Raw genomic sequence first — 26,754 nt, 5'->3', positions numbered from 1 at the left:
TTATACTCTTGCAATCTATTAGATGTTAAAATTTCAGAGTTATAATAATAATTTCAGTATTATTTCAATAGTCAAGGTATTCTATTTGGGGAGAATAATAAAGTTATTTTGTTTTCATATTTTGCTTTGAGATACTGTGTTTTATATAATTATGTTTACAAGTTTCTTGTAGATATATTTTGAATCAATTAGAACACAAGATGCAAACACATTCTGACAACCACAAATTGTGATTTTATTATAAAACAACATTAATGTATATTGTTATTAAATATTAAATGATCAATTAAATGAGTATGCTAAAAAGATCAAGGTACAAGCCAGGAAAAATATGCTGAAGAATGAAAGTATCAATAATGCATTTATGCATTTTAAAAAGCATAGGAATTAGCTAATTAGCTTTTCCTTAAATGCTCCCATGAAGATGAGTCAGAGGTTTAACAAACCACTTGGTTTCAGTGTTTTGTTTTGTTTTTATCTTTACCTGAGGATATGTTTATTGGTTTTTATAGAGAGAGGAATGGAGAGAGAGAGAGAGAGAGAGGAACATTGATGTGAGAGAGAGACATGGATTGGTTGCCTCCAAAATGCACCCTGACCAAGGATCAAACCCAAAACCCAGGTATGTGCTCTGACCAGGAATTGAACCCCCAACATTTTGGTGTTTGGGACAATGCTCCAACCAACTGAGCCACCTGGCCAGGGGTGTTTCATTGTTTTTGATCTGTACTGTTTTAGTTTTCCAAATACATTTATTAAGTCTAAAACTGAACTAGGTTTCTAAAGTAAAACCAGGAAGAAAAGGGTTTAAATAGCCTACAAGTAATGTTTTTAAAATCTTTGATCAGGCTGGCTCAATATCTCTATGTACCTCTATTTTTATACTGCATGTAACTGACAAGAAAGATAAGATTACATGTCAGATATTGTCATACTTCTGCTCTGTTTGCTGATGAGATCTTATCAAGGTGAAGCTCTTCAATTTCTTTGCCTCTTTCTCTCTCTCTTTTTTTTATTGTTAAGGTCTTCAGGCCATGAATGATATTTCATAAAAAAAAATTAGAGCAAAAAAAAAAAAAAAGTTTCTAAGTACTTTTTTAAAGATCACCAAGATCCATGTCTTTTATCTAAAACCAAACCAAAGCAACCCAACCGATGCATTCATAAAGGCAATGAAATGATAAGAATCATTTGGTTTTTCAGGCTTGCTGCTATTCAACTTAAGCACAACATTTCACAAATGCCTATTACATCTGATCACGGACTGAGTGAAAACACATTGCTATCTCACGCCTGCACTATATGAAAGTAAATCTGGTGATTTGTTTTAGATGATTTTTTCATTCATGCTCATTTAGGAGGATCAGAGGACTAGAAAAATCAAAGACATATACAAGCATTTGCTGTAAGTAGCACAGTGATATAATTTTGTACTTGAGAAATAGTCTTTCCTTTTATCTATAAATCCTTGCATCATAGTAAAAACAGAATTTTGTACATCAAGCTCATAAGTCCCTGTATTTCTTTCTTTAATCTAACTCCACCTATTTCTTTATACAAAAATCAACTTTTGCCCTAGCTGCTTTGGCTCCCTGGATAGAGTGTAGGTCTGAGAACCTAAGGGTCCAAGGTTCAATTCCAGTCAAAAGCATGTATTTCGGTTACAGGCTCCTCTCCGGACCGGGGCCCTGGTCAGGGCTTGTGGAGGAAGCAACCAATTGATGTGTTTCTCTCCCATCGATGTTCCTCTTTATCTTTCCTTCTCTTTTCCACTCTCTCTCTTAAAAAAAAATCAATGAAAAAATATCCTCGGGCGGGGGGCGGGGGGGGGGAGTGGGGGGGATTAAAAAAATCAATTTTTTGGTTTCATAAAAATGGGTCCCATACTTCTGAAAGAAGATCAAGAAGTAGTATTTATGTCAGGTTAAAAAGTTTGGTTTTAATCATTTGAGTCATGAAAAACCATTAAAATTATTTAAAGAGGATGGCTGAGCAGAGATAGGTGTCAGATCCTACTAGTGGCATCATGAAGCATGGCTTTAATTTGAGTGAAAGAACACAGTAGGGTACCCTAAACCAAATGATTAAAAAGAATATTTCAAAGTCATATCTGTATGTTTTAGTAATAATATTATCATATCCACCTGTAAAATCCATTCAGATTCTACACACATGCTGCTTTTTAACTTCCTTTACTGGCACTTTCTTTTTCTTCCAGTTTTTTTGAGTTATAATTAACAAATACCATCATGTAAGTGTAAGGGGTACAACATAATAATTTGAAACATATGCATATTGTAAAATGATTACACAATAGACTCAGTTAACAAGTCCATCACGTTACGTTTTTAAATTTTTTGTGATGAGAACTTTTAAGATCTTAGTAACTTTCTTTTTTTTCCCTTGTACCTTTTTTTATTGAATTTATTGGTGGTGACATTGATTAATAAAATTATATGGGTTTCAGGTATGCAACTCTACAACATAATACATCATCTGTGCATTGTATTGCCTGTTTACCACACCAAGTCAAGTCTCCTTCTATCACCATTTATCTCCCCTATATCCCTCTCCACCTGTCCTTCTTGTCCGGGCAATGTCCACACTGTTGTGCTGACACTTTCAAAATGTGTTCCTCCTCCTCCTCTGTTCTGAATTATGTCATACATTTTGTAGGTTCACACCACTAAAAATATCAGCTGTGTCTTGTATTCAATCTTCTCCTCCATTTCTTACTTCCACTAAAAGTCACAGATTATATCCATTCCATCTCTGCCAACATATACATTTCCAATTCCTCTGCTCCCATTCTTTTCTTTCTTGGTCTATTTTAATAAACTCTGAAGGTGTAAAACTCTTCCAAATGCTTCCAACTCCAATTCATTTCTAACATCATTGTCAAGACTTGTCTTTTTTTCTCTAACTCACACTTCATTATCCATTTCCCTATGTGAAAAACTTTTACCATGTACTAAATGTTCTTTCTCTACCTACCAACATTGTTTTCAATGTACCCAGGTATTATGCAATCTGGTCTATCATATCAAACCTCAACAATTTCCAGAGCATGTCATGGAACTCTTTATGTTTCCATGCCTTCATGCTGTTATCTCTTCAGATTGATCTGCTCTTTCCTTCTTCCTCCAACTTATACATGATGCTACTCAGGAAAACTCAAAAGACATCTTTCACATGAAGGCTTCTGTTTTGGTTTGTGTGTTTTTTCACAGTAAACAATAGGAAAAATACTGGCCCCCAAAATATGTGCAAGTGCTAATCCCCAGACCTTTGAATATGTCAATTTATGTGGGAAAGGAGAATTGAGATTACGGATGGAATTAAGTGTGCTAGTCAAGTTGACCTTGAGATGGGGACATTATCCTGGATTTTCCCAGAGGGAGCAATGTAACCCCAAGAGTCCCTATAAAATGTGGAAAGTGGAAGCAGGAGAAGAAGAGTCAGAGATGGCAGTGTGAAAAGGTCTTGGCTCCATGTCCCTGGCTTTTAAGATGGAGGAATGGGGCCACGAGGTGAGAAACCTTAGAAGCTAGAAAAGGCAAATAAATTAATTTTCCTCCCAGAGCCTCAAGAAAGAATGCAGTCCTGCTCACACTTTGGATTTAATCCAGTGAGATCAATTCTTTTAGAATTCTGACCTCCAAAACGGTGAGACAATACATTTTTAAGTCATTAAATTTGTGGTAATTTATTTTAGCAGCAATAGCAAATAATCACACAAGAAGATTAACATCTCTCCCCGTAAGGTGAGAAAAATATTTATACAGAAACTATACTACATGCCTGTCACTTTTCTGGGTGCTTTTCCATGTCCTCTTTTTCATCTTTGTAACCCAAGGCAGTAGATCTTATTATTCTCACTTTAAAGATAAGAAAAAGATTTCTCAGAAACTTAAGCACTTTATCAATCTCATGAAATTAGGTGATATAGTCAGTGCTAGAGATGGAGGAGAGGTGAAGAGTGCACACCAATGTGAGTTTTTCTGTTTCTGCATCTGATACTATTTTCTTCATACTATATTGCCCCCCTCCCCAATCATACTGCAGCTCTTCCATTTAGATTCTCTTACTCAATGGTCACCAATACTGAGGTTAAGGTAAGTTTAGTGACCTGCTCACACAGCTGATTGTTCTGACTCCAAACACCAAGGTCTTCCCACTGTGCTCTGTTGCCAGCATGTCGTACCAATATCTTTAAAAAGCTGGCTTAATAGCTATGGTGCAGCTGCCTTGCTTTGGCAGACCTTCTTAGGGAAATACAAAGCACAGATCTGTTTCACATCATCTTTGATGGAAAATGGTTGAAAGAAACACTATTGGCATTAATTCTTCACGTCTCCATCATGAAGCAATAGCTAGACTTTGAAATTTTTTAAAAGCAGGCAAACTCATTTAATGGTCGCCCGAGTTTATTCTACTGACTGCGAAACTTTTTAATACAGTTGCTAAGACATGTTGGCAATATGCAACTGTGTGTCCTTCTTTTGGGTATAATGCTTTGCAGATGCATCAGAAGGTCTTATCTGTTTTCTCCAGCAATTACTTTCCATCTTCACTCTCTCCAACTTTTTGAAAGGAGGGAGACACCTATAATAATTTGATAATATTTATTTTAAAGTAAAGAACATAACGGTGGGATGGTACCTATTCTATGTTCACTTTTTTACCGATAACCTTCTCCCGCTCTCTTTCTCAGAATTCTTTTATTCTGTGGATTATTAATTGGAATCACATTTCTTGAACTATCATATCTATCAAATTGAAACCATTATCTTATTGGTTCTTACTAATAAAGAAAGTAATATATATTATTAAAATTAATAGAAAAAGGAGAAAGTAAAGTTTTGAAAATTATGTTGCTTTTGGAGATTCCTAGATTTAGAGAAATCCTTGCTTTTCAAGAAGGAGAGAGAGGCATATGGAGACCAAATTTCATAATTCTGAATGAACTGAAAGTGCTGAAAAATTAACACAGTTGAAAAATGTAAATTCACAGTTGCAACTGTAAATTCCAGCAGTTATATGCTCTCCGGAGCAAAATTCCAGTATGCCATTAAATTATCCAAGATCTTAAGCTGTTCTTACCCTTAAGAGTTTTACTGGAATGTTTTGCAAATTATAGATAAATATCAGAATTAATAGACAGTGGCTTCATGAGTTAGCCATGTATATGAAGCATGAATAAGCATTTTACATTTTGATTATTGACTGAAGAGAAATTTTATGATGAGTACTGTGGACGAAAGGGGCCACATGCTAACCTGAAAAGCTCAGGGGAGGCCTGCATGGCAGTCTTGCAAACTCAGAGACCTAAAGTAACACAAAGGATGGTTTGAAATTAAACTTTAACTAAACGCAGTTATGGTGGGCAGTTACATCCTAGGCCAGTATCTTCACTGACAAGGTCAACCTTTACCTTAACTGAGCCTATCTGTCTTTTTGCATCTATGATAACATACCCTTGAAATGTCTGGGTAACTTGTAACTTCCCTTTTTCTGGAGCCACTGGGGCACAACCAAATGTGGTGGGCGCCAGGACAGATACCACAAATTCCTTCATTTCATTATCATGTTAATTGTTCCTGCACCCACCTAAGTATGTGTCCATCATTTTACTTTTTATCCAATCCCAGGGGTTTCCCACCGCTTTGCTTTATCCAACCTCCTTAATCTATCACCAATGAATTTCATGTAACCCACCTATGTCCCTCCTTTGATTGCAATGTATAATTTTGTAACAGGTGTAAAGTCTTCTAATCTTCTTAAAAGTAGGTGTTATTATGTGTCACACATTTTTCATAGGAATAAAATGAGATGAGAAATAAAACTTGTACAAAGGCCAACACTGGGTAAATCACAAAGCTGGGATTTTAACTGAACAGGCGTGGATTATAAAGTTACTTCTTTTGCCCCTTCTGAAGGTCTTTAGCAGATGGAAAAAAAGGAAAGAAAGAAAGAAAGGAAGAAAGAAAGAAAGAAAGAAAGAAAGAAAGAAAGAAAGAAAGAAAGAAAGAAAGAAAGAAAATCTATGCGATGGATAATAGTAATCATATTTTGATATTTTTATGAATGTTCATATGTATGTAGTAACTACAATTAATATGAAGCCTGACAATATTTTTAAACTCTCTCTCTCTCTCTCTCTCTCTCTCTCTCTCTCTCTCTCTCTCTATATATATATATATATATATATATATATATATATGTTCAAAAGAAGGTAAAACCCTATAAAAGATCCCATGTACCTTTCAGCCAGCTTCCAGAATTATGGAATTATGGCCAATATTGTTTCAGCTCTGCCCACTTCCCACCCCCAGATTATTTTGAAGCAATTCCCAGACATGTGATCATATTTGAAGATGTAGTTCATGGGCAGTTTTACAGAGAACCAGGTGTAAGATCGCTGGAAGTAAGTATAGCGGTTGGCAGACACTGTTAAAGAACAAAAGGACAAGGTTCAGGGCTTCTGGGAGGATTCAGAAGCCTTGTAGACCAGAGGCCAAGTGGCAAAGCTAAAAAATGACTGTGGTCAGGAGGGCCGGCGGGAGAAGAGCAGAAGCAGCTGGAAGTGACTAGGTAAAGTCAGGTTGCTCAATCATGACAAAAGAAGTGCTAATGCTCCACCAAAAAAAAAAAAAAAAAAAAAAAAAAACAAACAAAAAAAAACACACACACAAAAAAAAAAAAAACACAAAAAAAACAACAACACACACACACACAAATTGACCAGTCAGCAAGTGATTTGGGCTAACAGGCCATTAAGCCTCATTTCTCATAAGTAAAATCTTACCCAGGGGCGTTCCTCCCAGTGCGGATCCTCAGACTAGCAGAGCACCAGGAGGTGAATGCCCTGAACTGTCACTAAACTTTAGAAACTCCGACTGGCTAATATTTAATAGCATAATGAGATATGTGCACACCTTGCATGGTTGTCATTTTTGTTTAATGCTGCCTGCACTGGTAGAAAGAAAGGCGGTGATCCTTCTCTCTAAAATTCTTTCTGACACTTAGAACAAAATGAACTTTAGTGCAAGGAAAGGTTTCACCTTTTACTGTTTCTGACACAAATTTGAGTGTTATACAGCAGGAAGTGTTTGACACTGTAATTTAAAATGACAAAGGGAAGTGAGCTGTGCAATCCACCTGAATGCGATATTCCCCTTGGACCTTCCCATCCCAACATCATCTTCTGAAACTGTCACATTGTGTGAGGTGCTAAATGGAGATTAAGGTGGGGGCAAACATATTTTCACAGCAGGTTAAGTACATAGAGATCTGGGAATACAGACCATGTTTAAACTAAACCTCGGAAGTCTATCTATTGATCTATCTAGGCATCTATTGTTCCCAGCTTACTGAGTGTACCAAGGATATCTGGGTAGAGAAACCTGTTTTAGATTTAGTTACTTTTAAGTAGGGAGGATAAATAACATTGATGTTTTTGAGAATTTATGTTTGACTTCTGATTGTTATTCTTAAGGCTAGAACATGCTTTCTAGATTAATGGGAACATAACCATTTTCTATGTGGAAAAAATTAAATAATGAACACAATAAAAAAACTAAAAATAATAAGCATGCAAATATGGATCATAAATAGGGTTAAAATTAAATGATAGGGAATTTAAAATATGCTAATATAATGTAGATATTGCTAATGGACACATAATAATAAAGATTATCACTATACTTCCTTGATAGGAAACTACCATGTTTTTTAGGTCAAAATCTAAAATCATTATTTTAAGTTCAATACCTATTTTGATAAGAAAAAGGGGGAGAACCAATATAAGAATGTAATCTTATCTAAGGAAAATATTTCCATGAAATGCTTTAAAGGAGCAATGTTTTGTATTCAAATCCTAAATATAAAATTTTTCTTTTTCAGAAAGATAAAATAGGACACTTAAATTTTAAAATTATTAGCAGGTGATGACGAAGATGTTGATGATGAGAATAGTGAGGGCACCAGTGGTGGAAGAAAACTGTATCTGGAAGGTGTATACAATCTAACACTTGTGAAAATAAATGCATTTTATTATAGCTATTTTAAAACTTAATTCATAAATTGAATTGAAGTTTACAATTAATAAATATTATTAAATTCCATTTGTTTTATTCTTTTAAAAAGTAAGGTATTGCTCTACTATGATTGTTTCTACCTAATAGTATTAACCTTCTTGGGAGAAACGTTATATTGCTGAATTGAGCACTACAGGAACATGTCACAGTGGGAATCGATCATCTCATACTGTTCACAGAAGACTAGGTTCATTATCCATGCTAAGAATACAAGGGAAATGTCTTTGAAATGTAAGCTACACAATGGTTTGTTTTTCATTGTGACCTCAGATGGGTTATTATGTGATCCTGGGGAATTTTGCTGATGCAAAATTTTGTGCTTTCTTTTGAAAGGCACTGCTGGGGCCAAGATAAATGAATTTTCATTTAAATACCTAGGGAGTTCTGAAACTCATGTTAACAAGAGGAAATGCATTATCAAGAACTATTGAATTCTCCAAGCTCAGAGAAGTTGCTACTAACTGGAGAGTTGAATGTGCATTAGGTTGACTGAATCTGGGTGCAAAAATAAAAAAATAAAAGTTATAATTTGATAATATAATCTTGCCTAATAAAGCAAATTAACATCATGATCCAAATTTATCTTAAATTTCTAAAACATGTTCAGTGTTTAGGCTGCATATAGAAAAATACGGAGAAAAGAAATATTTGATTGACTAATAATCTTATAATAGTTGTTTAAGTTTATGGGCTTTCCTAGTTTCCATGTGAAAATTGTCTAGGATTTGTGCTGCATTGAAAACATTTTGGCAGCAGATCTTCCATGCCATACAATATTTTCATCAAAATTCTTTTATTCTTCTCATGCCTATTACAAATCAATGACAAACAGCCAAAAGATCAGCTTAATTCATTCATGTGAGTGGTGATTTGCAATCTAGTCAATTCTAAATCTGCTCTTACATGTGCTTTTAAATTGTATGTTCTATGAAGTTATATAAGTAATAAGTAATCGAATTCAACTCACTTCAATGTCTCACTTTCTTTTTTTGATAGGTAGTATTGATTTGGAGTTTGTCGGTGTCTGGAACAGTAATGAAATCTGTCTTTTCCATACTTGAAAGTCTTTTGATTAGCTAGAAAAGATGGTCATGAATTGAGAGTTTCTCCCCAAAGATCCTAATTATATCATTTTCTCTCTTCGTTCTCTCTTAATTATTTTACACATGTATTTAAAAAGAAAAAGACAAAAAAGAAGAAGAAGAAGTCTTCCAACATGGATGAAAAAATAATGTGCTCAAGTTTCCATAGAACAAAGTCCTTCTGGGGCTGAATTTAGTAGAAGGCAGAATCACCACGAAGTCAACTCAAATAATCTTATTACTGAAATCACCAGAAAGATGTAATTATAGAATTGTCCTGTGGTGTGAACCCCTAGGCCAATTTTGTAGTGCAAGTCCATTGATATATGAAATCAGATGTAAAATATACCTTTTAGAGAGCAATTTTATTATTCTATTGGCACAGAAAAGTTTTTAAGCTATTATAGTATTTTACCTCAATTAGAAAAATGACCTTTTTATTATAATGAATATTTCTAATGTGAATACTTTTTTAAATAAGTGGCTAAGTGAAAACTGTAAATGGCACATCATTTTTGTATATAAGAATTAAAAGATGATATGACTGCCGTTCAATAAAATATGCTTAATGTTTTAAAGATATTTTTATTTATCTTTGATTATAACATTTCTGGAAGAACAATTAGTTTTATGAGAAACTGAGAAAGGATGGTATCATTATGTTGTTTCTGGAATCACCATGAGACTGTGCCGCACCTTCTCAGAGGGGGAATCTTTTTTGCAGTGTGGGTTGGCTCTTAGCATGTCCCTACTCACCTGAAGAAGAACCGTGGAATTCTACAGCCAGGTCTAACTCAGAGAAAGCATTACATTTTCAATATGTTATCCTGTCACTTTAATAAACATTACCCAGGAAAAAATATTTTATTAAAACAGCACTTGTCCAAATGCATAATTTTCAAAACATAATACCTTTGTAATATCTAAAAGCACTTGACCTAGCAGTTTGGCTTTTTTGCCGAATTTCTTGTCTTGTGTCAACTGTATTTGATTAGAAATATATGCAGTGGGTCACGGAGTGAGTAGGTGTGAGAAATAAGACACACTGAAGTGCTTGCAACATCACAATCTTCGTTTTAAGTTAGGAAAGACACCTTGTCATAATCAATATGTCTAGATTACTACATCTTCCCTTGTGGTGCCCACTCATTCATATTAAGCTTACAATGGCTTGGCTCATGACCAAGCCTACCCAAACACTGCTCAAAGGTAAGAATTACTCCTCATGTTGCCCATGGCTCTACCTGTTCTAGAAGCTCTGGAGGACAGGGAGTTATGGGGATAGAGGGCACTGTGGGGGTTCTACAGGCATCAATCACTATTTCTCCCTCTGGCCATAGACCTGACCTTACTATCAGATAAGGCAAGAGGGAGCAACTCTGTTCTACTTTGTGTCTAAACAGTTTATTGTCATCTAAGAGAGCTCAAGATATCCAAAAATGATATGTGTTTCACCTTATTATTTCTTTTCATCAAGAACAGACTAAAATTACTCTCTATGTATTATATATATATATTTACATAATTACATATATATGGGCTCCCTACTTATAACTTTGATTCAAAGAGATACTAAAACATGGGAACAGTAAATATAAAGTTTGTGAGAAAGCAATATCAATACCACTTGTGAATTTTTTCTGCATCATTCAACACATTAAGTCTCCTTTCATTTAAGATTGTGTTTTTTTTTCAGTAGTCACGTAAACATATGCTATGTTTATGATTTACATAATAACCATATTTAGTATTAATCTTTGTAATCCCTTAGGAAGGGACACTTTTGGAGATCTACAACAACTGAACAAAACAATGTTTGTCATAGTATTTTCCTCAAGGCATGGGCAGATCATTGTTTCTCTGGATAAGCTCTGATTTAGCAGGGGCTTGCATGTACGGCCCACATGGCTCCAAAAACCCATCTTTAAAAGTAGAATCCCATTTGGCCCTGTCAGCTGGTCACCTGTGAGAGGTATGCAGTAATTGAGCATGACGGAGGGCTCACCGAGTCATGCCTCCCATCTCAGGCTAACTCCAGGGCATAAATGTGCCAGGGAATGTTTCAACCAATCAGCCAAACAATTTAAGTTGCTATTTCTTTCTCTCTCTTGTTTTTTTGCTTGCCTTCAATCTTACTATCATTCTAACTTGCTCTCTTGCCTCTGAGAAAATGAAATCAATTTGAGTGTGTATGTAATATAATATCACCATGCTCATATTTAAACATCAATCATGATTCCTTTATACTGGATATTGTTACACCTATTAGGTGATAAATTTCAAATGATTTCTAAGTCACTAGGTTTAGATGTGTGCTTATCATGAAGCTCATATATTATTTAGTTTATTGTAATAATCTCATAAATAAGATATAACAGGATGTTTCCCGGGTGAGGAATCATAGAAGAAAGGTAAGCAACTTTCCAAAGTCTCTAAGTGGTAGAGCTAATATTTATATTTAGTTTGGCCAACACATATATGTGTTTTTGTTTTGCTTTGCTTTTTACAAATAACAACAGTTCTTTCAAAAGTGCTAATCATTGATTATTGATAAATTAATTCAGTACTAAGAGTGATTCAAACTTTAGAAAATACTTAAGTTCTAGATATGTGCCAGATATGTTTTAGATGTTGCATATGTGGTTATAAAATGAACAATTCACTGCCTTCATGTAATTTAAATTCTCCTGGTTGGTGACAAAAAATAAACAAATGATTGAAACTATAATATATCAGAATATACCAGTGACAAAAAATAAAAGAGCGGGAACGGGCATTAGGTGCAGTTTTTTGTGATGTGATTTTGAGGTGATAAGGTGGAAAATGAGTAAAGAAGACAAAGCAATGTGGGAAGAGCCCTCTTTGGAAAGTCCATTTCCTGTAGAACAATCTGCCATTGCACACGCCCTGAATGGGAACAGACTTAGTGTGTTTGCAGAACATCATAAAGAGACACTGGATTAAAGTTTTGTGCTCAGGGGAGAGAGGGGAAGGAGAGGGGATTAGAAGGCTATGGAGAACTTTTGCTTTTGTGCCAAATGATCAGGCAGGCCACCAGGAGGGTATGAGCAGAAGAGTGCTAGCCATTCCATTTTGGAAACAGAACTCTGGGTGCATTGTTGAAAATTGACTATTGGGAACTAACAGTGAAATCAAAGAAAAGGAAAAGGATGCTATTTCACTAACACAGACAAGAACTGATGGTTTCTTGGGCCAAACCAAGGAAAAAGGACCAGTGAAGCAGAGACTACATTAAGGTACTAAGGGGGTAGATATTAGAAGGATTATCTAGAGAATTTGTAAATTACCCAGACTTGTGGCAGGAATAAACATGAAAAATGAGACAGTGATCCCATAATAAATTGTGAAGGGATTAGGGAGAGTAGACCAGAGGACTACAGATTATTATAACAAGATGAGAGGATTAAACTATCTGATGAGCACATATTGGGATCGCCTAGAGAAAGTGGAGCTATTTGTACTCCTTTCTTTCATAGTCTCAGCTCTGTGACAGTAAGTGCTCAGACTCCTGTAGTTCCTATGTCTCTATTATCATTTTACAAGGACTATTGTGTCCAGAGGACAAGTTTTTATAACTTAATTTTCCTTTTGCTTTAACTTTATTTTCCATTAATGGCAAAATTTCTACTCGACATCATTTCTATTTCCTGCAATTTCACTCTCTTGGCTGATACTAAGGAAATCTATGTTTCTCCGGGTAATGTCTTTCTTATACTCTCTCCTGAGTTTTGTTCTCCTCAATATAGTACACTTATTTTCATGGTAGTCAACATGATTTTTTCTCTGTACAACTTTTACTTTCTGCAAAACAGATACCTACCCTCATTTCTTAATGATTTATTCCGTTAATAATAAATCAGAGAATGTCAATGAGGGAGAAATTGCTGTTGATGGGTTAAGAAGTAAATATGTAATTTAGGTTTCCTTTTCCCTTTTTCCCCAAGACCCTGTTCTTCTTCACAGTCTACCAAAGCTCGAATCCTATATAATAAAGAGCTAATATGCAAATGGTCATCACACCCTCACACTGTCATTCCATAACGGCTCAGACACTCAACACTAGGGAGAGAGGAATGGGGACCAGCCAGGCTGAGGCCCAGGAGAGGGATAAGCCACCCGCCCTGCAGTCCCGGGCACCAGTAGCTGCACCTGCAGCTTCGGAGAGGGACAAGCTGCATGCCCCATGGTCCCGGGTGCCTGCAGCAGGCCTGGGCAAAGCTGGCCCAGGTCCCAGGTGCCTGAAACTGGCTGGACGAAGGAATCCTGGGTCCCGGGTGCAGGGCAAGGCAGAGCGGTTAGGGGTGATCAAGCCAGCTGGGGAGCAGTTAAGGGTATCAGGCAGACAGGCAGAGGTGGTTAGGGGTGACCAGGCAGGCAGGCAGGCAGGCAAGCAAGCAGTTAGGAGCCGGCAGTCCTGGATTGCGAGAGGCAGTTGGACATCCCCCGAGGGGTCCTGGATTAGAGAGGGTGCAGCCCAGGCTGAGGGATCCCCCCTCCCATGCATGAATTTTGTTCCCTGGGCTTCTAGTTGTATTATAAGTCCAGTCAAATCACAGTCTTTCAAAGGTCACTCCAGATGGCCTACATCATCTTCTTATAATTCTTTTATCTGGTTTTTCCCCAACACTCTTCCCTAAATTATATCATAAACATTTACATTTTAGTTTAAAATAAATCTTAAGAATTAAATCCATTGGGGTCTTTTACTTTATGGAATAATACCATAAATCGTGTTTTATTTGAGGTTTTTTTTATATTGTAGAAAGTGCAAGATAACCAGGCAATTCTTATTTTCTAACTTGGCTTGTGATTTATGATTTCTCTACATCTTCTAAGACTTGGCTTTGGCATATGTAAAAGGTGGTTATGTTGGCAAAACATGTCATTTGTTCCCAAGGTTACAATGGAGATGAAGAGCTTCTGATCACCTCTCTAACAGCAAAACGTGGGAACATGCTGAATCTCTCTCACCACCATCTGCAACCAAAGTCTCCCATCCTCCAGCCACAGGAACCCAGTGCCTTCACACACCAATATCTTTCTGACCTTAGGCCTCTGTTGGGCCACCATTATTTGGAGCTTGATGAGTGGTTTTACCATTTCCACCTTTTGTTTCACAAGCTGCCAAATTAACTTCACCGAGTGAGCAGCCTGATGTCCAATGAATCTGCTTGGCTAGTGTGGCGATATCAGCACCAGGCTTCCACTTTCATTTTCCTGTATTCAGCCAGGACAGGTGTTGCCCATCCCTAACTTTGCTTGCCCCCTATTCCACCCTACACATCCTATAGTCCCTCCAAGGCAGGATCATCCTTTGGGAATGAGCTCTTAGCCTCCTGGCCAATGGGGATGTTCTCTGTTGAGCCTAGATAGCTTTTATAGGTAAGGATTCAGGGTGCAATAGGAAGCACCTATCTGGCTTCAGGTTCAAGTGATAGTCAAGAATGTTTTTAGTACTAAAGAGGCATTACAACTCTGGCCATCAGGAAAGCTGAAATTTTAGTAATGATTTAATCTGTGATACTCTGTATGCAATAGGAGGACAAAGGCCCAAGTGATTGATCAGTTCAGAAGGTTCTGCAGGATTCCCCATCAGAAGACACCTTTGGCTTGGACCAGGGAGGTCTTGATGTGTGTGGTTTGGAAATGTGCATTATAGACCCAATTAAGGATTGATAGCTGGTCTGCCAAATTTTTGTTTTGTTTTTAAATAAACTTTTAAAAATTTTAGAACAGTTTTAAGTTAACATGAAACTGTGAAGATAGAACAGAGTTGCCACATATCAGCTTATATAGTATGATACATCCTATCTAATAAACAGGAAATATGCTAATTGACCCTCATGCCATCACAAAGATGGCAATGCCCACATCCAATAAGGAGGGAATATGCTAATTGACTGCCCTGCTCTCAAAGATGGTGGCGCCGATAGCCACAAGATGGAGGCGCCCAGTCCCCTCAGCCCCGCCAGGGCAGCAGGTGCGCAGCAAAGCTGGGCCCGCCCCCCCCAGTAGGGCCCAGCTGCTCCAAGTACCTGCCTCCAGAGTCTCCCAGTCCCTTCAGCCTCTCAGCCACCCAGGGCAGCCTGAGGCTCAGGTAACCAGGGCCGGCCAAGGCTTGTGCTGCCAGCAGTGGCAGCAGCAGAGGTGTGATGGGGCATCACCTTCCCCTGATATCCGGGTCGCCTCCTGCCCCTTAGGGCTCCCGGACTGTGAGAGGGGGCAGGCCGGGCTGAGGGACCCCCCTCCAGTGCATGAATTTTCATGCACTGGGCCTCTAGTTTTTTATAAATAATGAACCAATGTTGATAAGTTTTTATTGACTAACATCCATACATTACTCAGACTTTCTTACTTGTTAAATAATGTCTTTTCTTTTCTGTTCCAGGATACCACATTATATTTATTAGTCATGTTCCCGTAGATGTCTTTGGGTTCTAAGAGTTTTTCAGAATTTCTTTGTGTTTTGGTGACCTTCATAGTTTTGAAGAATACTGGACAGATATTTTGTTACAATGTCTTACAGTTGAGATCTGTCAAGTGTATTTATTATGAATAAAATGGGTTGTGAATTTTTGGTACAAAAACAGAAGCAGAAAGGTGCCATTCTCACCAGGTCATATCAATGTTATCTACTATCAACCTGACTTATCACTGTAGATGTTGCCCTTGATCACTTGCCTGAAATAACTTTAATCAAGTTCCTCTATCAAGCTACTCTTGTTTTCTCTTTTAATACTGAGGGTGACCAGAGTTTGCATCCCAAAACATCTTTTAGGACACTGATTATTTTTTCTATTTATTTCTAAGAACAAAAGTCACAGAAAGAACCTTTGGCCCTCCCCCTTTACCTGCCTCAGGCATTTAGATAAAAAAAAAAAATTAAAGGACGAGAGCTATTTATTTTAGCCATTCACCTTGGCATATCTGAATGAAGTGTGGCAGACAGGGAGAAATCTAGCAAGCCTGTTTTTTAATCACCTTCTGTGTCCCATTGTTTCTGGGTGGCCCAGCAAAGAATTTGTTTACCACATGTTTGCTCTTACTCATCTGCTAGTGAATTGCATACTTTCCCTTTGAAATCCTAGATCCCTGCCTCCTTCTCCTTAATCCATAATGGCATATAAACCCCTACTACTCAATGTGTTCTCAGTTCTCATATTCTTAATGGAACGCCCATGTGTGCATATTTCATAAAATTGGTTATTTTCTCCTGTTAATCTGCCTTATGTTAATTTGATTATTAGTCCAGCCAGAAGAACTTAGAAAAATGGGAAGGAAAGTTATCTTTCTGTTCTAACAATACTATAGTCTTTGTAAGGAAGTTACTATGTGCAGTCCACACTCCAGGAGGAAGGGTGTCATGCTTCATGTCCTTGAAGAAGTAATCACACTTGTTATGTGGAATCTTCTGCATAGGATATCTGTCTCCTCCTCCCACTTACTTATATATTCAATCATTTATTTATATCAATGTGTTCTTTTGGACATTTATTGTGTATTTTGGGTTATAATCAAATATTACTTTATATGTTGTTACATACTCAAAATGCCCTACCATTTTTCCACTAGAGTTTTTTTTTTTTTAATTTTGATTTTTGTTTGTTTGTTTGATTGTTTTCAGTTAGCTTCTGTGTTCCTTTGGCATGCCTCATACTTGCAGGGTATATTTTTCATGTTTCCTTACTTTTTGAAGCTATGAGAGCCTCTAGGTTCTTCTTGTGTATTTTCTATTCAGTTCTAGAATCTGCCATTTCACTAAGGAGCTCAGGTACCTTTTATTAGAGAATGACATTAGAAGTCAAGATCTGAACACTTGAGCTACTTGTTTCTACTAGGTTGCCATTGTTTCCAGTTGCTAAATGAAGACAAAAAAGTATATTTTTCTGATTTTCTTGTTCCTAACTGGTCTTATAGACAACATTTTGGTAAACATGATAGGAACAAGGTATTAGGTGGTTATAGTACTGGAGAAATGTAATAAATGTCAGGAATGTTATAAAGGATGGGAGGGAAAATTGGGAATACTGTGTTAAGTGTTGTAAGATAACTAGAGGCCCGATGCAGGATTCATGCACCGGTGGGGTCCCTCAGCCTGGCCCGTGCCCTCTTGCAATCCGACATCCCCCAAGGGATGTAGTAGTAAAGCGGCAGGTGGCTGGGAAGGAGCCTGAGCCCGGGCTGGGCACCTTGCTGCTCCCGCTCATCCCGACCCTACTGTGCCTGCTACCTGAGAGGCTCACACCACAGCAACTGCACTTGCCAGCCATGAGCCCTGCATCTGGTGCCAATCGTTCAGCTGAGTGGTGCTCCTGCTGTGGAAGCGCACTCACCACCAGGGGGCAGCTCCTGCCTTGAGCGTCTGCCTGTCTGCCCCCTGGTGGTCAGGTGGTCAGTGTACATCATAGCAACCAGTCGACCAGTCGTTCTGTTGCTTAGGCATATATATATATATATATATATATATATATCACACTACCCATAAAGTGGTTTAATGTTATTTGAATGTAGACCTTGATTACTTATAAATGTGTATTAAAAACTCAGGGACAACCACAAAATATTTTTATTAATTGATTGATTTTAGAGAGAGGGAGAGAGAGAAAGATCAATTTTTTGTTACACTTATTTATGCATTCTTTGATTGATTCTTGTTTGTGCCCTGACTGAGGATCAAACCCACAACCTTGTTATGTTAGAATGATGCTCTATCTAACCAACTGAGCTATCTGGCCAGGACCACAATTTCTTTTTTTTTTTCTTTCTTTGGCATTATTTGTAGTTCTCTATGGGGATTAAAAAGGACTTGGGAAAATAATTTGCTTTGTTTCAGCTCTCTTTTTTCCATTATGGGAATTTTAATTAAGAATTCAAAAAGAGAAACCAAAGTAAGTACCCAAAAGTAAAGCATAAACTGTAAGTGACTGGAGACTCTAAGGGAAGTAGATAAATATTGTGCTTTTAATAATACAAATGCATATAATTATATATTCAAATACAGTACTATTAAAACTCTACCATATTATAACAAAGCAAATAAAGTCCTTTCCCAGTGAATTATCTTTTCTTTATGTATATATCATTGAATGCTTAGGATAAGCACCCTCTCCAATCCGGGGCACCTCAGGGGATGTCTGACTGCCATCTCACAATCTGGGACCACTGGCTCCTAACTGCTCACCTGCTTGCCTGCCTGATCACCCCTAAGTATCCCCCATGCCGGCCTGGTCACCCCCAACTGCCCCCCTGCCGGCCTGGTCACCCCCAACTGCCCCCCTGACGGCCTGGTCACCCCCAACTGCCTCCCACCTGCCTGGTTGCCCCAACTGCCCCCCACTGGTCTGGTCGCCCCCAACTGCCCCCTCTGCCGGCCTGGTTGCCCCACGCAGCCTGCTGTTCAGTTATTTGGTCATCCCTCACTAACCCCTCTGCTGGCCTGGTCCCTCCACGCAGCCTGCTGTTCAGTTGTCTGTCTGGTTGTTTCGGTCGTGACAGCCCCTAGCTTTTTATATATTAGGATATATATATATATATTTGGTTGATCTTTTGCACACCTCACTTCCTACATTCCCTCTGAGGTTTGACGGTCCATTTGGTGATTTTCTGTCTCTGGACCTATTTTTGATCATTATATTCCAAAAATGATTGAGATCATGTGATATTTATCTTTTTCTGACTGGCTTATTTTGCTTAACATAATGCTCTCCAGGTCCATCCATGCTGTTGCAAATGGTAAGTGTTCTTTCTTTTTTATTGCCGCATAGTATTCCATTGTGTAGATGCACCACAATTTTCTAATCAAGTTATCCACTGATGGGCACTTAGGCTGTTTCCAAATCTTAGCTATTGCAATTCGTATTGCTATAAACATAGGGGTGCATAAGTCCTTTCTGACTGGTGTTTCTGTTTTCATGGGATATATTCCTAGAAGTGAGATTACTGGGTCAAATGGAAGTTTCATTTTTAATGTTTTGAGGAAAATTGTTTTTCACAGTAGCTGTACCAATCTGCCTTTCACCAACATTGCAAGAGGGTTTTTTTTCTCCACATACTTGCCAGCACTTGTCCTTTGTTGATTTGTTGATGATAGCCATTCTGACAGGTGTGAGATGGTACCTCATTGTTGTTTTGATTTGCATTTCTCAGATGATTAGTGACTTTGACCATGTTTTCATGTGTCTCTTGGCCTTCTGTATGTTCTCTTTTGAAAAGTGTCTATTTAGGTCCTTTGCCCATTTTTTCATTGGATTGTTTATCTTCCTTTTGTTAAGTTATATGCGTTCCCTGTAAATTTTGGAGATTAAACCCTTATGGGAGATAACATTTGCAAATATGTTCTCTCATGCAGTTGGCTTTCTTGTTGTTTCAGGGCCACAAATTTTTAAGGACATAATTATATGTTAAGAAAAGAAAAATGTGTAATAATATAAACTACTTAATTAAAACCTGAGGAAGACATAGAAAGAAAGAAAAAAGTAAAACAATCATGTGTAACAAATAGAAGAACAGTACAAACGTGGTAGATATTAACATAACCACATCTAGTTAAAAAAAGAAAACACAGAAAGAAAACAACAAAAGAAAAAACAACACCAGCTATATGTTGTCTACAAGAAACCCACAGTAACCATTTAAAATATAAAGACATACTAGTATATAGGTTGGAGGTAAAGGGATCGAATAAGTAAACAATACAAATATTAAATGCAATGTGATATTCTGCTTCCAGTTCTGAAAAAGAAAAATGACACCAGAAATTCAAGTTGTTTTTCAAGGCCTACCCTCAGTCTATGGTAGCTGATTGTTTTCTGAGACATTAAAGACAGCCAAGAGAATGTGTTTAGCAGCCAAAAAGATCTGAATTGGAACTTTGGTATGCCACTGAGGAGCTCTGTGACACCAGGTAAATTGTTTCATTCCTAAGAGCTATGCTCAGCCTGACGTAGTAAGATAAATCTCAAAGGGTCCTTGCCAACATTAAATGAAATAATATAAAAGTTTCTATTTTCTTATGTAATCATGACAGTCTTACTAAGTGCTTACTATTTGCCAATGAAGTAAGTATTTTACATATATTTAGTCATTTCATTTTCATAACAAACCTCTGAGCTAGGTACTATGATTGGTACCTACATTCAACAGATGAAGAGAGTGAAGGTGAGATAATACATATAATTTACCCAAGGTTAGAGGACAACTAGGGGAGGGGGAAATGGACATGAAGATTGCAATTCATGAATTTTGATTCTTAAGTATGTTCTCTTAATTACCACCAAGCCTGAAACATAAAAGGTGCTCAATAAATGCTTACATTTTGAAGCAGTCAAGATTAATGAATAAGAACATGAGGCCCTGGAGGCAAAATGGCGGGGTTTGCATGCCAATTATTCACCACTAGTGGCCCGGTGCATGAAATGCATGCATGGTGGAGAGGGGTTGTCCCTCAGCCCAGCCTGCACCCTCTCCAATCTCAGACCCTTTGGGAGATGTCTGACTGCTGGTTTAGGCCTGATCCCTCAGACAATAAAGTAGTAAAATGATAAGCACTATTTTTATTCTCCCCCTTCCTTCCTTTACAGCTTTTATTTAAACTTTGAAATTTATAAAAATTTCACTTCTATTTTCATTTCTTTACATTCAATATTATTTTGTATTAGTTTCAGGTTTTATATTAGTTACAGAATAGTAGTTAGACAATCATATACTTTACAAAGTGTTCCTCGATATTTCCAGTACCCAACTGGCATCATACCATCATTACAATACTATTGACTATATTCCCTATTTAAGTGACAATAGGTTTACACCAATTGTTCCTTCCAATCTTTCTTTTGTGTTGCTCATCCTTCCTTTTCTTTCTCACTTCTTCCTTGATTTTCTTTATATAGTATTTCAGTTGGACCTCAAAGCTCCAGGGCTTCTGACCTTGAAGCTGCTCTGCGCCCCGTGGGCCACCCGCCTCCTGGCTGGCTCCTTCATCGAAGCCTTGGCGCTTGCCTGGGAGCCACCCCTCAGGCAGAGGCCTGTCCCTGCGCCTGCGCATCCCTTGGCTGCGGATCCCTTGGCCATGGCTCCTGGCCAGACCGCTTCACCGAAGCTTCCTCTTCCTTCAGGTCCTCTCCTCAGACCCCGCCCCTCCATGGCTCCCTGCAACCCCTGCCCTACTTGGCTCTCCCTGGCCACCCACCTGTCAGGACACTGCCCGGCACCCTGCTGCAGGCAGCGCAATCCTGGGGCAGGGGGTGGGGGTGTGGGGAACAGCTCCAGTAAAGTTTAGTAAGCCCCAAGTCAGCATTGGGATTTGGTGCTGGCCACTGTGGAGTCTGCCTGGGCGGGAGGAAATCGGGCTTAGACGAGGAGTGCCGCCCCTGGGCCCCGCAGCACCACCCACCCTGTGAACAGTCATGATGTTACGGTGTCCTGGACAAATTTGCATATTCCTCCATTATATATATAGATGTGACTTTGGACAAGTCACTTAACCTTTCTTGGCTTAGTTTGTTCATGTGAAAAAGCAGTATGAGGAAGAGCAGGAAATTAATTGTGCTGCTATAGAATTAAATAGGTTACTATATCAAGAACCACTTAGTGCTTGCCTTCATGATTCTCTGATACATATCTATGTACTAGTATGTAATACTAAGATGTTTACTGTTATTTTTAGTGTTTTTGCTTTTCATTTACATACTTATTCATTCATACTTCTTGTGAGTGATGGCTAGATAAAATAATGCTAATAACACAGTATGCATTAAATGGTTGAAATCATCTTCAGTGTCATTGGCCAAATATCTGTGACACAGTTTTCTGGGCACATTTCAGGATTCTAATTTCTGGTCCCATTGAGTGGTATTCTTGACTAATTCTGGCCAGTGGGCCATGGTTAAAACATTGGCCTATAGCATTTAATGTGATTGAAATAATTTTTCTGTGGTCTGCTAACCAATTGATTAATTTGCCTGAGATTCTGAATGACTACAATAGATAGAGCCTCCTGCTGACTTAAAAGAAAAATACAGCATTAGTGATAACAAAATGTTTTTTAAAAAGAAACAAACAAAATTTCAGAGTTGTTTCAGCATCCTAACCAATCCCTCTCCTGACTAAATCATAGCCTACCCTGAAAGATATATTTAACAAAACAAGGAAAAATATAACCACACCATAAGAAAGCAACATTGATTAAAGTGTTTCCAGATAGATGAGAGTAGCTACAATCTGCACATTATGCTTACAAGACCACATTCATTTACATTGCAATTGCCCATTTGAAAAACAGAAATGCATAGTTGGAAGAGTTTTGGGACAAATATGTAAACTAAGCTGACACACAGCTTTCATTGAATTTTCAGGATTATAAACAGTTCAGAATAATGCAAGAATTCATAACTTTGAAAACATACCTGAACCTTGACAATCAGCTCTATGCCTCTCAGAGTCAGCCAGAATTTTGTGTTGTGGTTGATTTTTTCTTCTCTACTTTATATCTGCATGAAGTCACTGGCACTAGGAAATCAAGATGCAAGTTGCAAACCAGTCTCACTGTTTTGAAATTCACAAATGCAAAATTATGTAAATACAAAAGTATGCATTAAATTTTCAGCCATAGCATATTGTTGCCTTTAGAATATTGTTGCAAATCCAGAATCTTAACGTAAATAACATTCCTTTTACTAAAACACACACACACAAACACACACACACACGTGTGTGAATTTTGGTTCATGTTTTTTAACCAACTTAATATTGAAAAATGTTTTTGTCCCATCAAGTAATCCCAATTTTTAAATATATTTTTATCAATTGATTTTTTTTTTTTTTTTAAGAAAGAGAGAGAGGGAAACATCGATGTGTTGTTCCACTTATTTATGCATTCTTTGGTTCATTTTTTTATGTTCCCTGACCAGAGATTGAACCTGCAACTTTGGTGTATTTGGACAATGCTCTAACCAACTGAGCTACTTAGCTGGGGCCTAATTAATCACATCTTACTACTAATATATTTGTTGAGACCTGGCTTTAGAATGAATAAATATCTATTTTTATAAATAATTTTGTTATTCTTTATTAACTTCAAAATTATGTTCTATTAGAGGGCTCTACATGCTATAATAGATCAGCCTAATAATATTTTTAACTAAGCCAGGTGCACAGATTCGTCATGGCTGGGGTCCCTCAACCTGGCCTGCACCCTGTCACAATCTGGGACCCCTTGCGGGGGAGGGATGTCGACCAAAACCCTACAGTCCGACATCCCCCCCAGGGATGTAGCAGTGCCGAAACAGCAGGCAGCTGGGGAGGAGCCCCAGCTGGGGCTGGTGCAGCTTGGCTACCACTCATCCCAGCCCCACTGTGCCTACCGCCACAGCCACCGCTTGGTAGTGAAGGCAGGAGAGGCTCCTGTCGCAGCTGTGCTCACCAGCCGTGAGCCCTGCTTCTGGCAGAGCGGTGCTCCTGCTGTGGGAGTGCACTGACCACCAGGGGGCAGCTCCTAAATTGAGCGCCTGCCCTCTGGTGGTCAGTGCATGTTATAGCGACCAGTCATTAAGGTTGTTCAGTAGTAACGGTCACTTAGGCTTTTATATATCTAGATGAGCATTGTGAAATGCTAGCCTCTATTAATGAGACTATGGCTACAGCTGTAAAAAAAATTATATACTAACACCTATGAGTGTCCTATCAGGTCAGTTACATGAAACAGAATAAAATGTACTTTACCATAGGCATACAAAAGCCACATTAAAACATATACCAGAAGGGAATTAGAGATCTGCAAAAGAGTAATTCAAATTTCTCTGATGTGGAATATAAATCTTATTTTTTTGTACCTTATATAAGCCTTGTATTTTTTTGTTTGCTTTTTTTGTTGTTATGTTTTGTTGTTTTCTCATTCCAACTGAAATTTTTCTATTCATAACCTTCCAAAAACTCTGCCTGAGTGATTCTTGAATTCCCTTGGTCAATATAAGGTAATGAAAAGTGAACATGGTGGATGGTGCTCATGGGTAGGCTGGGCAGGCTAAATAGCCATCTCAGACGATGCTTAACAAAAATTGAATTTATTTAAGGGAAGGGGATAGGGATGGAATACTTAAACGAAAGGGCTGCACAGCACCAAGTCAAGGGGACATTGGGTTGATGATGGCAGCACCCAGGAGCTGTGATCTCACCCTTATATGCAGTCACTGGCGGGAGGCTTTTGTGGGCAGTGGGTTTAGAGGCTGAGGTGGTGGGCTGGAAATGTGGATGGAATGCAGGTGTGCCATTAGGTGCCTTCAGGACAATTTCCATTCCTTGTGTGGTCTGACTCCTGGTGTCCAGCAAGTTTTTCCTTGTCTTGTGTTCTCCAGTGGTGGGAGAGCAAATTGATGGTAAGGATTGTGTTGCCCTATAGGCATAACAGGTAATAGCACCATATTTTAGGTAAAGCCGAACAACAAAAACAAACAAACAACAACAAAAAAACAATCTTATTTCCAGATTAATTAATTAAATGGCCACAAGTTTATTAAAACATTTTGAGTCTTTGGTTTTTTTCTCGGTTAAATAAGGGTTTGGATAAGATAATTGCAAAGGACACATTAAACTCTGATGTCATAAAACTTTATTCCAGGTTCTCTAATTTGGTATATAAATGTCTCTACTCTGAACATTGCTGGATTTCCTTCATGATCAGTCTTCTCTTTCACCAGGTGTGCATTCAATTTGATGTCCTCTTAATACATGACTTACTGGTTTGTATGTCTCATACGTGGTTTGTATGTCTTCTTGGGATGTGTCTGTTCTTCTGCCCTTTTTATTTATTGGATTGTTTGTTTGCTTGGTGTTGAGTTGTATGAGTTCTTTATATATTTTTGGATATTAACCCCTTGTCAGAGCTGATGTGGTACATATATATAATGGGATACTATTAAGCCATAAGAAAAGATAAAACACTGCCATTTGCAAAAAATTATGTGTGGATCTTGAGAATATCATGCTAAGCAAAATAAGCCAGACAGAAAAGGTTAAAAGCCACCTGATTTCACTCATATGTGGGATATAAAAAACTGAAACAACAAATGAACAAACAAGAAAACAAACAAATAAACAAAAAAAACTCAGACACAGACAATAGCATTTTAGTTAACAGAGGGAAGGGGAATGGGAGATAATAAAGGACGAAGGAGGTCAAATATATTGTGATGAAAGATTTCACTTTTGTTGGTGGGCACACAATGCAAAATACAGGTGAGGTATCATCAAATTATACAACTGAAACCTATATAATCTTATTAACCAATGTCACCTCAACAAATTTAATTTAAAAAGTGATTTGCTAAATGTATTTGCCAAGTTTAACTGAGGAAGATGATCTACTGAGTAACACTCTTCGGGTTACCTGATCATAAACACTGAGATCCTGTGGCTCATACAAGAGCATCAGATCCCACCACAGATTTGAGCCAGCAATTTAGAAGGGGATGAGCAGGACCCGAGCAATGCAAAACGAGCTTGAGGCTATAATTGTTTACTTAGTCATATGCTCCCTAAGGAGAAGGAATCAGAGGTTGATATAAGAAACATGCAGTAAATCATTTATTTAATTTGTTGTACATATTCCTAGTTAATTTTACTTATGGGCAGCTCCTGCATTAAGCATCTGCCCCCTGGTGTCAGCGCACATCATAGCGAATGGTCTACTGGTTGTTCCAGTCATTCTAGTCATTTGGTCGTAATGGTTGCTTAGGCTTTTTTATATATAGATTGCCTATGCTGTACTTTACATACCCATAACTATTCTGTAACTACCAATTTTTACTTCTATATACCTTCATCTTTTACACCCATCTCAATGTTTTTGTAGTCCTAAAGCCCAGCAATACACTTGCCACATATTAGGGTCTCAAATTTGTTGAATTAACTTAACCGATATACTACTTTCTGGAAACCATACATTAAACAATTAATTCAGACTGGAACAAATGGGGATAAATATAAAATTCTCTTGTCCAGATTAAGTACATTAGAAAAGTGCCATCACACTGAGTAGAATCTGACCACACATTTTTTTTCTGAGTGTACTCCCTCATACATTTACTATAGACAAGTCGATACACTGACTGCCTTTAACAAGGATATATATTGCAGAAAAGATAAGACATGTGCAGTTGGCAACAAAGAAAGCCTGAGATCTGCAATAAGAAATTATATTAAAATCTTGGCTTGATGAATACTATTTTTGTGTCCAAGGTTAACTCATAACTTCCCTAAGTTTTAGTCTCTTTAGCCAAGTTCTAATAATATCTTAATGGTAATAATGTTGCAAAAATTTAAAACATAACATTAAAAGGAAATTTACCAATTCTTAATTAACTAAAAATAGTAAATACAACTTTTGTCAATAATTATAACAAGTTAGAAAATAGAGTATGCACTAAATAAAGCAGAAATCAAAAGAAAGAAAGGAAAGGAAATGACAATATACAATCATTTTTGCTTATCATTTAGCATTTATTCTATCTATTTTGTTTATTCTCATTTCATTCCTTCTATTAATTACACAAAGGATA

Source organism: Plecotus auritus, assembly GCF_963455305.1.
Source record: "Plecotus auritus genome assembly, chromosome: 3".
Taxonomy (NCBI): Eukaryota; Metazoa; Chordata; class Mammalia; order Chiroptera; family Vespertilionidae; genus Plecotus; species Plecotus auritus.
Note: the sequence above shows the minus strand (reverse complement) of the source record.